The sequence below is a fragment of the Prionailurus bengalensis genome, chromosome B2 (assembly GCF_016509475.1).
Source record: "Prionailurus bengalensis isolate Pbe53 chromosome B2, Fcat_Pben_1.1_paternal_pri, whole genome shotgun sequence".
NCBI classification, from domain to species: Eukaryota; Metazoa; Chordata; class Mammalia; order Carnivora; family Felidae; genus Prionailurus; species Prionailurus bengalensis.
In genome coordinates, this window is record NC_057349.1 from 18,300,634 (window position 1) to 18,313,670 (window position 13,037).

Here is a 13,037-nt window from a genome sequence, read left to right on the forward strand (position 1 = left end):
TCTTTAGTTTTAGGCTCAATCTTACCCAGGCCAAATACATTTTCCACTTGTAGGTTAAGTCTGCCCCAGTCTTTGTTTTATATTTGCAAATGAATGCACAGCTTTAGTTTGGACAGGTGAAAGGAATAACATTCTGAAATTATATCTTCACACTTTTTACTATATAAACACATACATGCCCATTATAGAATCCTATTTATAAAACATCCCTATAGAATACTAGCAGGATTCCTTGGGATCCCAGGATGATCCACTGTGCATGGTTCAAGGAACCCCATTTAAAATATTTAAAATATGTGTGCCTAGGGGCGCCTGGGTGGCTCAGTTGGTTAGGCGTCCGACTTCAGCTCAGGTCATGATCTCGCAGTGAGTTCGAGCCCTGCGTCAGGCCCTGTGCTGACAGCTCGGAGCCTGGAGCCTGCTTCAGATTCTGTGTCTCCCTCTCTCTCTCTGCCCCTCCCCTGCTCATGTTCTGTCTCTCTCTGTCTCAAAAGAAAAAAAAATTAAAAAAATAAAACAAAATATGTGTGCCTACTTGTTTTTAGAGCTATTGGTGTATCAGGATGATTACAGCTCCAACTAAATGACACGACTTTTACTTACATTCATATTAATATTAAGTCCTGAGGTAGGACAGCTACACAGTCAGTTAATTCAGCAGCTTAACAAGATCATCAAGGACTGGAATTCTTTCCGTCATTCCACTCAGCTGTACCTTGCATATGGGAGCTTCCTTCATGGTCACAAGGTGGCTGCAACAGCTCCACACATCACATTCCTTATGTCTTCAGAGGGTAAAACCCAAAAACTACAAGAGATAATAAAGACATAACCTCATCTTCTCTTTCTTTCTAAGAGTGAGGCAAACTATCCTGGATGCTCCACCCCAATCAGATTTCTCCTTATAAGGCTAAAAATAGTATCATGTGTTCATTCCTAAACTAATGCACCTTTATATTAATTACAGAATTTTTTACAATAGCCAAGATATGAAAACAGCCTGGTGTTTATCAATTGATGAATGGATAAAGAAATTGTGGTATGTGTGTATGTATACACACAGAGAGGAATATTATTCAGCCATAAAAAAAGAGAGAATGTTGTAATTTATGACAACATGGATTAGGCTTGGGGACATGATGCTAAGTGAAATAAAGCAGACAGAGAAAGACAAATACCATAGAATCCCACTTATATGTGGAATCTGAAAAACAAACAGACGAAACACTGAGAACAGATTGGTGGTTACCAGAGGTGGTGTTGGGGGTTAGGAAAATGGATCAAGGGGTCAAAAGGCATACAATTCCAGTTATAAAAGAAATAAGTCATGGTAATATAATGTAAACATGGTGACTATAGTTAGGTCATACTGTATTGCATATTTGAAGATTGCTAAGAGTGTAGATCTTAAAAGTTATCGCCCTAAGAAAAAAAAACTTTCTGGGTCGCCTTCGTGGCTCAGTCCATTGAGCATTGGACTCTTGATTTCAGTTCGGGTCATGATTCCAAGATCGCGGGATTGAGCCCCACATCAGGCCCCGTGCTGAGCTTGGAGCCTGCTTGGGATTCTCTCTCTCTCCCTCTGCCCTTCTCCCTTGCTCGCACTCTCTCTCTCTCTCTCTCTCTCTCTCAAGACTTATACTTGTGATCATCACTTCATAATACATATACATATCAAATCATTATGTTGTACACCTGAAACTAATATAATGCTGTATGTCAATTATACCTCAATAATAATGAAAATAATAATAAAAACAAACTTCTGAATAAAAAAGAAGGCAGTGAAATCAGTGACTAGTCTAATTCTTAGGTGAACCAAGATTCATCCCCTCGGGTAAGGGAGGGACCCAGCCTTTCTCCAAACCATGCCTGGTAACTAAAAACAATCAGGGTTCTGCTATCAAGGAAGCAGGGAGAGAACAGTGTTGTTAAATTGACCATGGCATTGCGCAGATTTAAGAACTAGTTGGCGCTGAAGAAGCACCTGTCACTGGCGCATACTTATAAACACTGAAGATGATTTTCAGTTTTGAAGTCACAAGCGGTCTACTGCACAGTTGTTGGCCGTTAAAGAAAACGAATTCTTTCTTGTCTCCTTAGGCTCAGAGCTACTCAGACACGGAGAAGCAGGTTTGTCGAGATGACAGAGGACCAAGGTAATGGATTCCAGTGATGAAACAGGAAATTCATTCATGAGGATTGGGCACACCTCCAAGTTGACTACTGAGCCAGAAATGGGATGACTAGATTTTCCTACTTCTGTGTCATTATCCTCAGTGGGAATGACCAAATAAAGGACCAGATGGAACCTCAGAGAAAACCGTGGCTCCCATCCCATCAACCGGCCACACGCTTTAAAAGGCAGAGGCATGGACAGGTTATGTAATTACTAGAGATTACATCAGGACCCTGAGGCCAAAGAAAGATCTTTTCTCCACCTTTCTCCAGCCCTGTCTTTGGTGCTCCTTCTTACAATGGTTTCGGTGCTTCTCTGATTGTAGTTCCGTGTATCTAAACCGAATGCTGTACAGGAGTCGCTAAATAAATGCAATGTCACGTTAACACTCAGTTCTCTAAAGAAACACACGGGGGCAGTAAATGTTTAGGAAAAACTTCCAGACCTACCTTCTAGATTTGGAAAGTGTTTCAAAAAGAGATTTTCCTGGGAGGGGGTTGGTTTGTTTATTTGATGGCATTGAGATTGCTCCTCAGTCCGTGTGCTTCAACACGGGACCGGAGATTTCAGAGAAAGTGGTAGTCACCGTGACTCATTTTGGCTTCCAAATATGCCACTGCTGAGATTATCAAACGCATTCCTTATAAATGGAACGTGTCTTCTCCAGAATGTTCGGTAATATTGAGCCGCACCTTCCTTACAGAAGTTAATGAAATTTCATGTCACGTGAACTCATCAATTGAACTTACTGGTGAAGATTTCCTTCAGCTGTTATCATAACCCATTTTCATCGTTACGATTACTGATGAATCAAACACCCTCTCTTGGTACTCACTTCTAGTTTTCACTTCCCCACCCATTTAATGTTCTCTTTCTTATTTCCACTCGTTTCTTATCACTCTCTAATAATTCCCAAATAGTGATTCCGGGGATTAGTCCTGCCTTCCTGCCATCCCTGGTTACATAAAGTGGGGTTCTAATACTGGAATCGTGTGCTGTAAAATAGCAAGCAGGCGTCTAGACAATGTTCAAGACACATGAATGAGACAGGTAGCTGCAGGCTTAGCCAGACTAGAAATTGTGTACAGTTTCTGGCTTTCTTTTTTTTTTTTAATTTTTTTTTTTTAACGTTTATTTATTTTTGAGACAGAGAGAGACAGAGCATGAATGGGGGAGGGTCAGAGAGAGAGGGAGACACAGAATCTGAAACAGGCTCCAGGCTCTGAGCTGTCAGCACAGAGCCCGACGTGGGGCTCGAACTCGCGGACTGTGAGATCATGACCTGAGCCGAAGTCGGACGTTTAACTGACCGAGCCACCCATAGTTTCTGGCTTTCTTGTAGCCTCCAGCGGAGGCTGAGCTCATTCGTAGGAAGCAGTCGCGATTGAAGCATCCACATTAGAACCAAGAGCCATCTCTCTAGCACCATCCAGCATCAAGGTTTTCGAGAGGTCACTTCTATCCACACACTCCATTCCCTGTCTGCAATTAACAACAGGGCATCTTTAATCCCAACCTCTGCAAAGTGGGTTGGATACCTAGGTTAACAAACATTTCATCAAAAAAGTCTGTAATTAATCAGGCCTTTCATCCGGAACACAATCTAGGTAGGACACGGTGTCAGGGAACAGGTGTGGTGAGGGGAAAGGCCATCAGCCGGGACACCTTGTCCAGACTCCCTTGGCTACCAACAAGCTGAATGGTGTTGGGCTCAGAACACGTACTGCCAGTCCTGGGCTCAGGAGACAAACACCTGTGGTGAAGGGCATCATGATCAGAGCATCGTCGTAGGCTTTAAAACTCTGTGAAGTTTTGCTTTGTTAGCTTCTCTTTCGAGCAGTAAAAGAAAAAAAAAAAAAAAGATGTTAAAAATCCTGTCAGTATCCTGGGGGGTTGTCATACAAATATTTGAATGCAATAAGAATATGCAAACTGGCTATGTATTTTTTTTTTACGAGTTTTACTTAACCTGAATTGCATACGAAATTGCTTGAGTGCTCCAACAACGAAGGGAGAAAATATGTAATTAAACAGTTTTTAGGTTTTATCCTTTCTTTGTACACTTGAGGGCTCCTCCAGCTGTAGTTTTAAGATAACTGGAGATTTAAATCAGCCAACTGCTATTGTCTGAGTCTCTGTTCAGAAAAAGTGTCTTGGGGCGCCTGGGTGGCCCAGTCGGTTAAGTGTCAGACTCCTGAATTCAGCTCAGGTAATGATCTCACGGTTTGTGGGATCGAGCCGCACACAGGGCTCTCTGCTGACAGCACCTAGTCTGCTTGGGATTCTCTCTTCCTCTCTCTCTCTGCCCCTCCCTGCTCTCTCTTCCTCTCTCTCTCTCAAAAATAAATAAACATTTCTTAAAAAGCATCTTAGTGATTTTGCCTTTAAACGTTCCTGAAGCAAATGAAATCGAGTTTTTCAAAAATGAGGAATAAACTATTTAAGCTGCAGACCCCAGTTAAGTTAGTAGCCCATAACTTTGGTATTTTAAATAGTAACTGTCAAAGAGGAGAGTCAAGTCAGAAAGGGACCTGTGCGTATGAAATTGTCAGGTTCTGGTGTGTGTTTGCACTCACTTCCCAAGAAAAAACTTCCTCTTCCTTTTTCTCAGCACCACACTTCAAAGGGAAATTGTTTAATTCTCATATCCACAACACAAGGGCTGAAATTATCCAATTAGAAAGGCTGTGTAATTTACATTGTAAGATTTAGGGGGGAAAATACATTTTGAGTTTGGAAACAGATGAAGAGATGTATGCCATGCCCATTTTTTTCAAAGCCTTACGTACTTGATCTGGCCTTGTTAAATCGTCAACTTAAGTTTCCAGTGCAACTTGCCACGTAGAAAGACGTACAGAAAAACACAATACCAGTGGAGCAATGCCTCCGCCCAAGTTTCCAGAGACATGTTCAGTATCGTTTTATTGTGAAAATGATGATGATGATGATGATGATAATGATGAGGATGATGTCTTCAAAAAATTATTTTTTTTTCTAGACTCGAGAAGCAAGATACATGCATTTTTGATTTTGGAATCTGTCATTGGAAATCCAGAGGTAGCTGGCCTGTTATTCTGAGATCCCTGACAAACAGTCTTGCACAGCTTCAAAACACACCCAGCAAAGCACCTTCCCTGTGGAGCAAGCTTTCCAGCAGCACGTGAAAAGCAGGAAGTCTCCATCATTAGGAAATTACAAGAGACGAAAACATGGAACTCTTGACAGGTTTTAATGGCAACTTTAAAGTGTGCTCTTTTAAGGTCTGTGGCCGCTGGCCCAAAAACAGACACGCAGATCAATGGGACAGAATAGAGAACCCAGAAATGGGCCCACAAACATATGGCCAACTAATCCTTGACAAAGCAGGAAAGAACATCCAATGGGATAAATACAGTCTCTTCAGCAAATGATGCTGGGAAAACTGGACAGCGACATGCAGAAGAATGAACCTGGACCACTTTCTTACACCATACATAAAAATAAACTCAAAATGGATGAAAGACCTAAACGTAAGACAGGAAGCCATCAAAATCCTCGAGAAGAAAGCAGGCAGCAACCTCTTTGACCTCGGCCACAGCAACTTCTTATTCAACAGGTCTCCGGAGGCAAGAGAAACAAAAGCAAAAATGAATTATTGGGACCTCATCAAAATAAAAAGCTTCTGCACGGTGAAGGAAACAATCAGCAAAACTAAAAGGCAAACAACGGAATGGGAGAAGATATTTGCAAACGACATATGAGATAAAGGGTTAGTATCCAAAATCTATACAGAACCTATAAACTCAACACCCAAAAAACAATCCAATGAAGAAACGGGCAAAGGACATGAATAGACACTTCTCCAAAGAAGACATCCAGATGGCCAACTGACACATGAAAAAATGCTCCACATCACTCATCATCGGGGAAATAGAAATCAAAACCACAATGAGATACCACCTCACACCTGTCAGAATGGCTAACATTAACAACTCAGGCAACAACAGATGTTGGTGAGGGTGCGGAGAAAGAGGATCTCTTTTGCATTGTTGGTGGCAATGCAAGCTGGTGCAGCCACTCCGGAAAACAGTATGGAGGTTGCTCAAAAAACTAAAAATAGAACTACCCTACGACCTAACCATTGCACTACTAGACATTTATCCATGGGATACAGGTGTGCTGTTTTGAAGGGACACATGCACCCCCATGTTTATAGGAGCGCTATCGACAATAGCCAAAGTATGGAAAGAGCCCAAATGTCCACTGATGGCAGAACGGATAAAGAAGATGTGGGGTGTGTGTGTGTGTGTGTGTGTACACACACACACACACACACACACACACTGGAGTATTACTCAGCGATCAAAAAGAATGAAATCTTGCCATTTGCAGCAATGTGGATGGAACTCGAGGGTATTATGCTGAGCAAAATTAGTCAGAGACAGACAAATATCATATGACTTCACTCATATGAGGACTTTAAGAGCCAAAACAGAGGCACATAAGGGAAGGGAAGCAAAAACAATATAAAAACAGGGAGGGGGACAAAACCTAACAGTCTCTTAACTATGGAGAACAAACAGGGTTGCTGGAGGGGTTCTGGGAGGGGGGAGGGGCTAAATGGCTAAGGGGCATTAAGGAATCAACTCCTGCTGGGCACATCCGCCGCAGATGCGCAGAAAGACGCAGCTAGTGATCGGTCACCTTCTAAAAAGAAGGCCTTGCCTCCTATTTCTAAGTTAAAGTGACAAATCCTTGAGAAAATCTCAGCGCGCGCAGGGCAGCCTGTCCTGACATCAGGCAACTAGGACAAACTGAAAGGAAACGGAGCCGCGTCGGAGTCCGGCCACGACCGCGGGCCCCTCCCGGCAGCAGCGGAACCGGGCGAACGTTCAAGGGCTCGCACGAAGGGCACCGGGACCGAGCCCCCCGACAGCCTCCGCTCTGCGTGGCAGGAAAGTTTCGAGGCGTCCTTCCCAGACTTTCGGGAGACTTGCAGCAATTTTGGAGACTCTCTGGCTCCAGCAGCCTCTGAATTCTGAATGGGAGGGAGCCCCGGCGGCTCCCCGCCCCCCGGCCCGCCGGGCTTTGGCGCCAGAGCGCCCCCCCCACCCCCCTCCACCCCTCCCCACCTCCCCACCTCCGGCGGAGGCCCGAGCGCAGCGGGTTCAATCCGCCCGGCGGGGGCGCCCAACTCCAGGCGTGGCGCCCTCGCCTCCCGCTGCGGCCGCAAGGTCCGGCCTCGGGCCCCCCCACCCCACCCCACCCCCGTCCCCCGCGGCCTCGCTACCCCGCAGCTGATCCGGTCGGCGGCACAAAGTGGCGGCGGCGGGAGCCTGGGAGCGCTGCTCGCCGGGGGCTCCCCCGCGCGCCCCTCCGAGCCGCCTGCGAGCGACGCCCACCTGTCTGCCCAGATACCGCCCTTTCCAAGGAAAGACCCTTGTAGCCCGAGAGGTGACGAGGCCCCAGCCGTGGCGCCGCCGGGCACCCGGGCGCGCACCCTGCTCTAGATTGCGTGGCCGGAGGGGCAGCTGCCTGGGAAGCCCAGAAGGCAGGGCGCGCTCGGGGCGGTGCCGGCTGCAACCGGGACCCGGCCGCGCAGGCCGCCTGCAGCCGGGAGAGGCGCCGAGCAGCTCCACCCAGCCAACCTAGCGCCTTTTAGGTACAGCTGGGGCAAGCTTGCCCTAGGGACCGCGTCGGGGGTGTCCGAGAGGACGCGGCGGCTGGGTGCGCACCGCATCAGCAAACTTAACCCGACGGGTCTGGGAGCAAGATGGATCGGAGGGAGATTTCACTCCCCCGGCGCTGGAAGAAGTTGGCGAATGGCGGGAGAGCTGTGGTCGGACCTTAAATTCCCAGGACGGGTCCCAGACACATGGTCTGAGCGAGTGGGACAAAGCTGCCTAGTAGGGTTCAAGGAGTTGGGGGTTGGGGAGCGGGGAGAGAAAGTGTAGAGGAGGTTAGACTCGGAAGGAAAAAGAATCCCAGAGCTCAGAGGTTGGGTAAAAGTTGTATCTGGCCCCAAGTAAAACCCAGAAACCCAGGTGTGGTTTTAAACTGTATCCTGGCCGACGCCACCGACAGAGGCGGGGAAACGCTGAGTTTGTAGGCTCTATGTTGAACTTGTTCTTAAGTTGGTTAATAATTCTAACGCAAGGCAAGTTGCTTGAGAGATTTACACCTCTCCATACCTAAGACCGAGATACGCCCTGCGTTCCCGAAGGATGGACAGACAGGTAAACGCCGGGGCTCTCAGTTTTTCATAAAGACAAAGATGAATAATTGCGGATTGGAAAGTCAGCCTCCAAACCCCGCCTCAAATACAGGCACACAATTCCCCATCAGTGGTTCCCAAAGGGGCTTTGAACGTGCACTAGCATCCGCTGGGAGGGCTGGTTACAATACCGATTTCAGGGCCCTCAGAATTTTCCGCAGAACAAAAGAGGTGCCTAAGAATTCGCATTTCTACTAATAAGTTCCCAGATGGTGTTGATCTTGCTGTTCTCTAGACCACACCGCCCTAAGCCATTGGTTCTCAAATTTGGCTGAACAGTGCAATCGCTTGGGATATTTTAAAAAATATTTCTGCTTGGGACCTAACCCCCCCCCCCCAAATTCTAACTCCATTGATCAGGTGCATCAGGATTTTCAGTCTCTTTAGGTGATTCCAATATAGATCGAAGTTTGAATACCGCTCCCCTAAGTCATTTATTGCCCCAGGACAGCTTGTTTTGGGGGGTGCGGGGTGGAGAGGACAAGGACCTTTTCTTACCCTGCTCTTGGAGATTCTGCCAGCATTGGATCTAACTTCCCAGTCCAGGGAAAGAAAAGTCCCTCCCCTTCCCATGTGGACTGTTTTTATCAACCATACAGGAATTATAAAGGATGGAACAATTCCCCCAAGGCCTTAAAAATGCATAGGATACTTTAACATTGATCATTCTGCCTGCCGGGGCTCAGGGATATCCCATTAGGAGCCAACGTGATCTCTCAGGGTTAGTGATTGCTAGCTTTTCAGACTAACATCGTGGAGACCAAGAGTCCCAAATCCAAGTGCCTGCGGACACAAACTCACCAAATGGTGCCCTGCTACATTAATGTGGGTTGCAGGGGAAACCACTCCCTTGACTAGGAGAGTGGGAGTGGGAGGAGTGGTATTGGACTTGAGGATCACCTTCGCACAAGCCCAAACTCTGCATTGCATTAATAAGTCGTGAATTACTGATAGAAGACTGGAAAAGTCTTCGCGTCGGAAGGGAAATGGGGAGGGTGGGGTGACAGTGGGAAAGGTTGCTCTTTTTGCCCTTCCGAGGATGACACAAGAGGCAGGGACACCTCCACCCCAGAGGAAGCCCCCAGAGGTACTCCGCTGGACACAGATGGGTTTGGTTGCCTGAAGGGTTTCCCATCTCCCTCTAGACAAGCCAGGAATGGAGATAATCCAAAAGGACTGGATGCCCACAGGGATTGCTTATAACTTCCCAACACTTACCCCCCCCACCACCCTCCCTCCCAGCCGTGGCCACTTTCCAGACCATTTGGTCAATATTGCCAGAGCATCCTTAGGACACCCTCTTCAGCGACGAATTGTGGGGGGGGGGGGACACCATGGGGATTAGAGGGAGCAAAACCCTCCCCCACTGGTTAGGAATTACTGAAGACTATCTTGTGGGCCCTTCCGTGCCCCAACAGGGAGGGAAATGAAGATGGACCTCCTAGTTTCCAAGAACTCACTGTTTTCCCTTTCTGCCCATCTGTGGGGGTTGGGGGGTACGGCATCGTCGGAGACCCCAGAAAAGAAGGCATCCGGTCGGAGACTGCAAATGAGTGGATTCCAAAGAGCAAAGAGAGATTTGACGCTCTGTGGAACCCAGTCCTGGGCAGGGCTCCCCTGTCACACTCGGGGGCCAGCGCTGGGGCTACCGTCTGTCTCTCTCGGCCTGGAGAGACCCTGCCTGTCCTAGCGATTTACTCTGGAAGAGTTGGGAGAGATCCCCCTTCCCTTTGCTCTCCCTGCTCCCCCCACCCCCAAGCGCGCATACCTACGCGAGCGCGCGCGTACACACACACACACACACACACACACACACACCACACCTCGCGGTTCTTCGCTAGGGTTTCCCTCCAGGGCAGATTACTTTATGACAGGGTGTGATAAGTGGTGATTTTGTTCCTCTTTTGATGGCAGGATTGCTTTGTAAACAGAAGCGCAAACTCGTTCCGATAGTGGTTCCGCACCGCTGAGCGGCGGCCGCCCTGGCACAGCGGGCGGCGGAGGCTGCCACTGCACCTGTCGCCTGGGGCCTGGAGGAACCGGGGCCACGCGTGGAGGGGTCACGGGCCTAGGGCCTCCAGGGCATGTCTAGAGTTTTGGCCTCTGGGCCACCTGTCTTACTGCCCCCTTGGGGCCTTCTGTACCCACTGCTCCAAGAACTCCCAGTTCCGAGTGCAAGCCTTGGAGGCGCTTAGGTGAGCACACCTCAGGGTCACAGTTCCTCTCTTCTGCACTCTCCTTGGGCGCCTTTGGTAAGAGGTTTGGCTTCTTTCTTCTGTAGTGACTGGTAACCCTATTCCTTTGCCCTAATCCAGTGGGAGAGTTGAGAGGGCTTTGGGGTGCTGGAGGAATCCCTGGAGAGTCCTGGCGTGCCACATCACTGCTCAACTCCCTTCGCTTCCTCCTCTGAGTAGTCAAACCTTCTCCCATCCCTGCTCCGATCCTGGGGGCCAGTTTACTGCAGAGAGGGGCCCAAGAATGGCCCAGAGTTGACAGGCTCTCTCAGGCCCAAGGGCCAGAAAGAAAAGTCTCTGCAGAGGAAGAGGCACCAGGCACAATGAGCGGTCACTCAATCTGTCCCCAATAATCCCCGACCCCTCTAAGGGAGAAGCAAGCTGAGAAACCACAAGGTTGAAATTCTGAGTCAACCCATTGCTCAGATTTAAGTTTCAGTTTCTAAGTGCCTTAAGAAGCCTCCAATGCGGGGAGGGGAGTGCTGCGGGGGGAGGGGGTGGCACTTGATGGTGAGTGGAAAAAAAGGTGAGTAAGCATCCTCAAAGTTTTGGGGTGGGGAGGAATGCAGTTCAAGCAAAGCTTGACCCTAAGGGAAAGATCCTTCCCGCTGCAACTTGGGAACTCATGAAGTTGGGTGGCAACTTACAGGGTAGGAATAGATTCCACCCGGATATCCCTGGACACCAGGGGCCTCAGAGAGCCTGAGCTCAGCATTACCTGAAGCTAGGAGGTTGGCACAATCTGACACCAAATCTTCCAGCCCCTTCCCGCAGGCTCCCAACGCCTCACTGAGCCGCGCACTGAAAAGTTTGCCATTGGGCCGAGAATCCCAGGACCTGTCAGCTGTGGAACCTGCTTTTCGGTGGTGGCAGCTGAGCAGGGAGAGGGGAGGATAATTCCTGCTGATCTCCCTTCCCTCGACCCAGTTAAAAAAAAAAAAAAATCCCATTTTTCTCTGGTTCCCCGGAGGCCGGAGGCCACAGTTCTGGAGGCTGCAGGCTGCTAAGGTGCTGAGGTGGGTCGCCAAGAGCAGTCAGTGGCCTTGGGACAGCCCTGGCACTGGGTGCAGCTGGATCACTAGGGTGGCTGACTGGAGCCTAAGTTTGGGGTGAAGTTGGGAGGTGTCGCCCCTGCCCGGGCCCCACCCCCCACCCCATGGCTCCCTCCTGCAGGTGGCAAAGTCAGGATGATGCGGGGCTAGGGAGGAGGTCGAGGTGGGGAAAGGCCCTGAGGGGAGAATCGGGAGCCACGGGGAGGGCCCGCTCCTGGGGAAGAGGAAGATTCCGCGGAGGGAGTCCCAGGAGGTGCAGTTGACCACGAGGTCTGACTGCGGGGCGCCTAAGGAAGGAACAAAGGAGTTGACCCCACCTAGAAGGAACCAGGCTCGGGTAACTATCAGGGTGGGGGGTGGGGCGGAGTAGACCTTCCTTGACGAGGCTCAGCAGCCTTCCCTGAGAGCGCATCTTGGGCTAGCGCTGTGCTGAGCGCTTGGCGCACACACTCCTCTAGTGAATTCTCACAACAAATTACCCATTCTACAAATGAGTAAAACTGAGGTTCAGACAAACTCAGCAACTTGCCTTAGAGCACTCAGCCTGTTGACTGTAAATGACCGAGCTGAGTTCGTACCCTAAGTGGTCGTACTCCAAAGCTAACTTCTAGCTCGCGGCCGCTTCCGGATTGCCCCTTCTCTCCCCTCTCCCCCCACCCCGATCCCAGCCACAGCCCGGGTCATCTGAACAGACACCTTCATGCCCAAGGCCTGGGCCGCTTCGCTTCCAAATCTTTCTGTCCGCTCCCATCCAACCCAGAGCGGCGGCTTGCCTTCGCGATCAAGTGCACTGTTGCCTTCTCTTTCCCGCACAAGCCCTGCCACGTCCCTCCCCCCACCCCAAAGGTACCAAAGTTAGAGACTAGAGGCGCCCCACCCCAGCCCTAGCACACGTCCTCCCGTCCCAGCTCGGCCTGGCCCAGCCAGCCGGGTCCCACGTCCCTCCAGCTCTAGTTCCACGGAGGCGCGCGAGTAGCGAGGCTGCAGGGGCCAGAAACCGTGCTCATTTCTAAGAGACTACAGCGCCCCCCGCCGGAATCTTGAAGAGCTACAGGCGCGTCTTCCCCTTCTCTCTTGGACTTAAAAGAATTCGGTTTTCACCAACCTATTTCGACAGTGTGGAAAAAGCCGGGAAAGTGAAGTGGAAACACTAGGAGTTAAAAAAAAAACACGCCGTAATTTAAATTCTTTGAAATTCTCGCAAGGAAAAACAAAAAAGCATCCACAAACGTGTTGAGCAAGGTTCTAAGGCAGGTCCGAGAAAGTTTTAAATCCACAGTCGGCGCCGGGATGGGAGTCCCGCAGTCCAGGGACGCCCC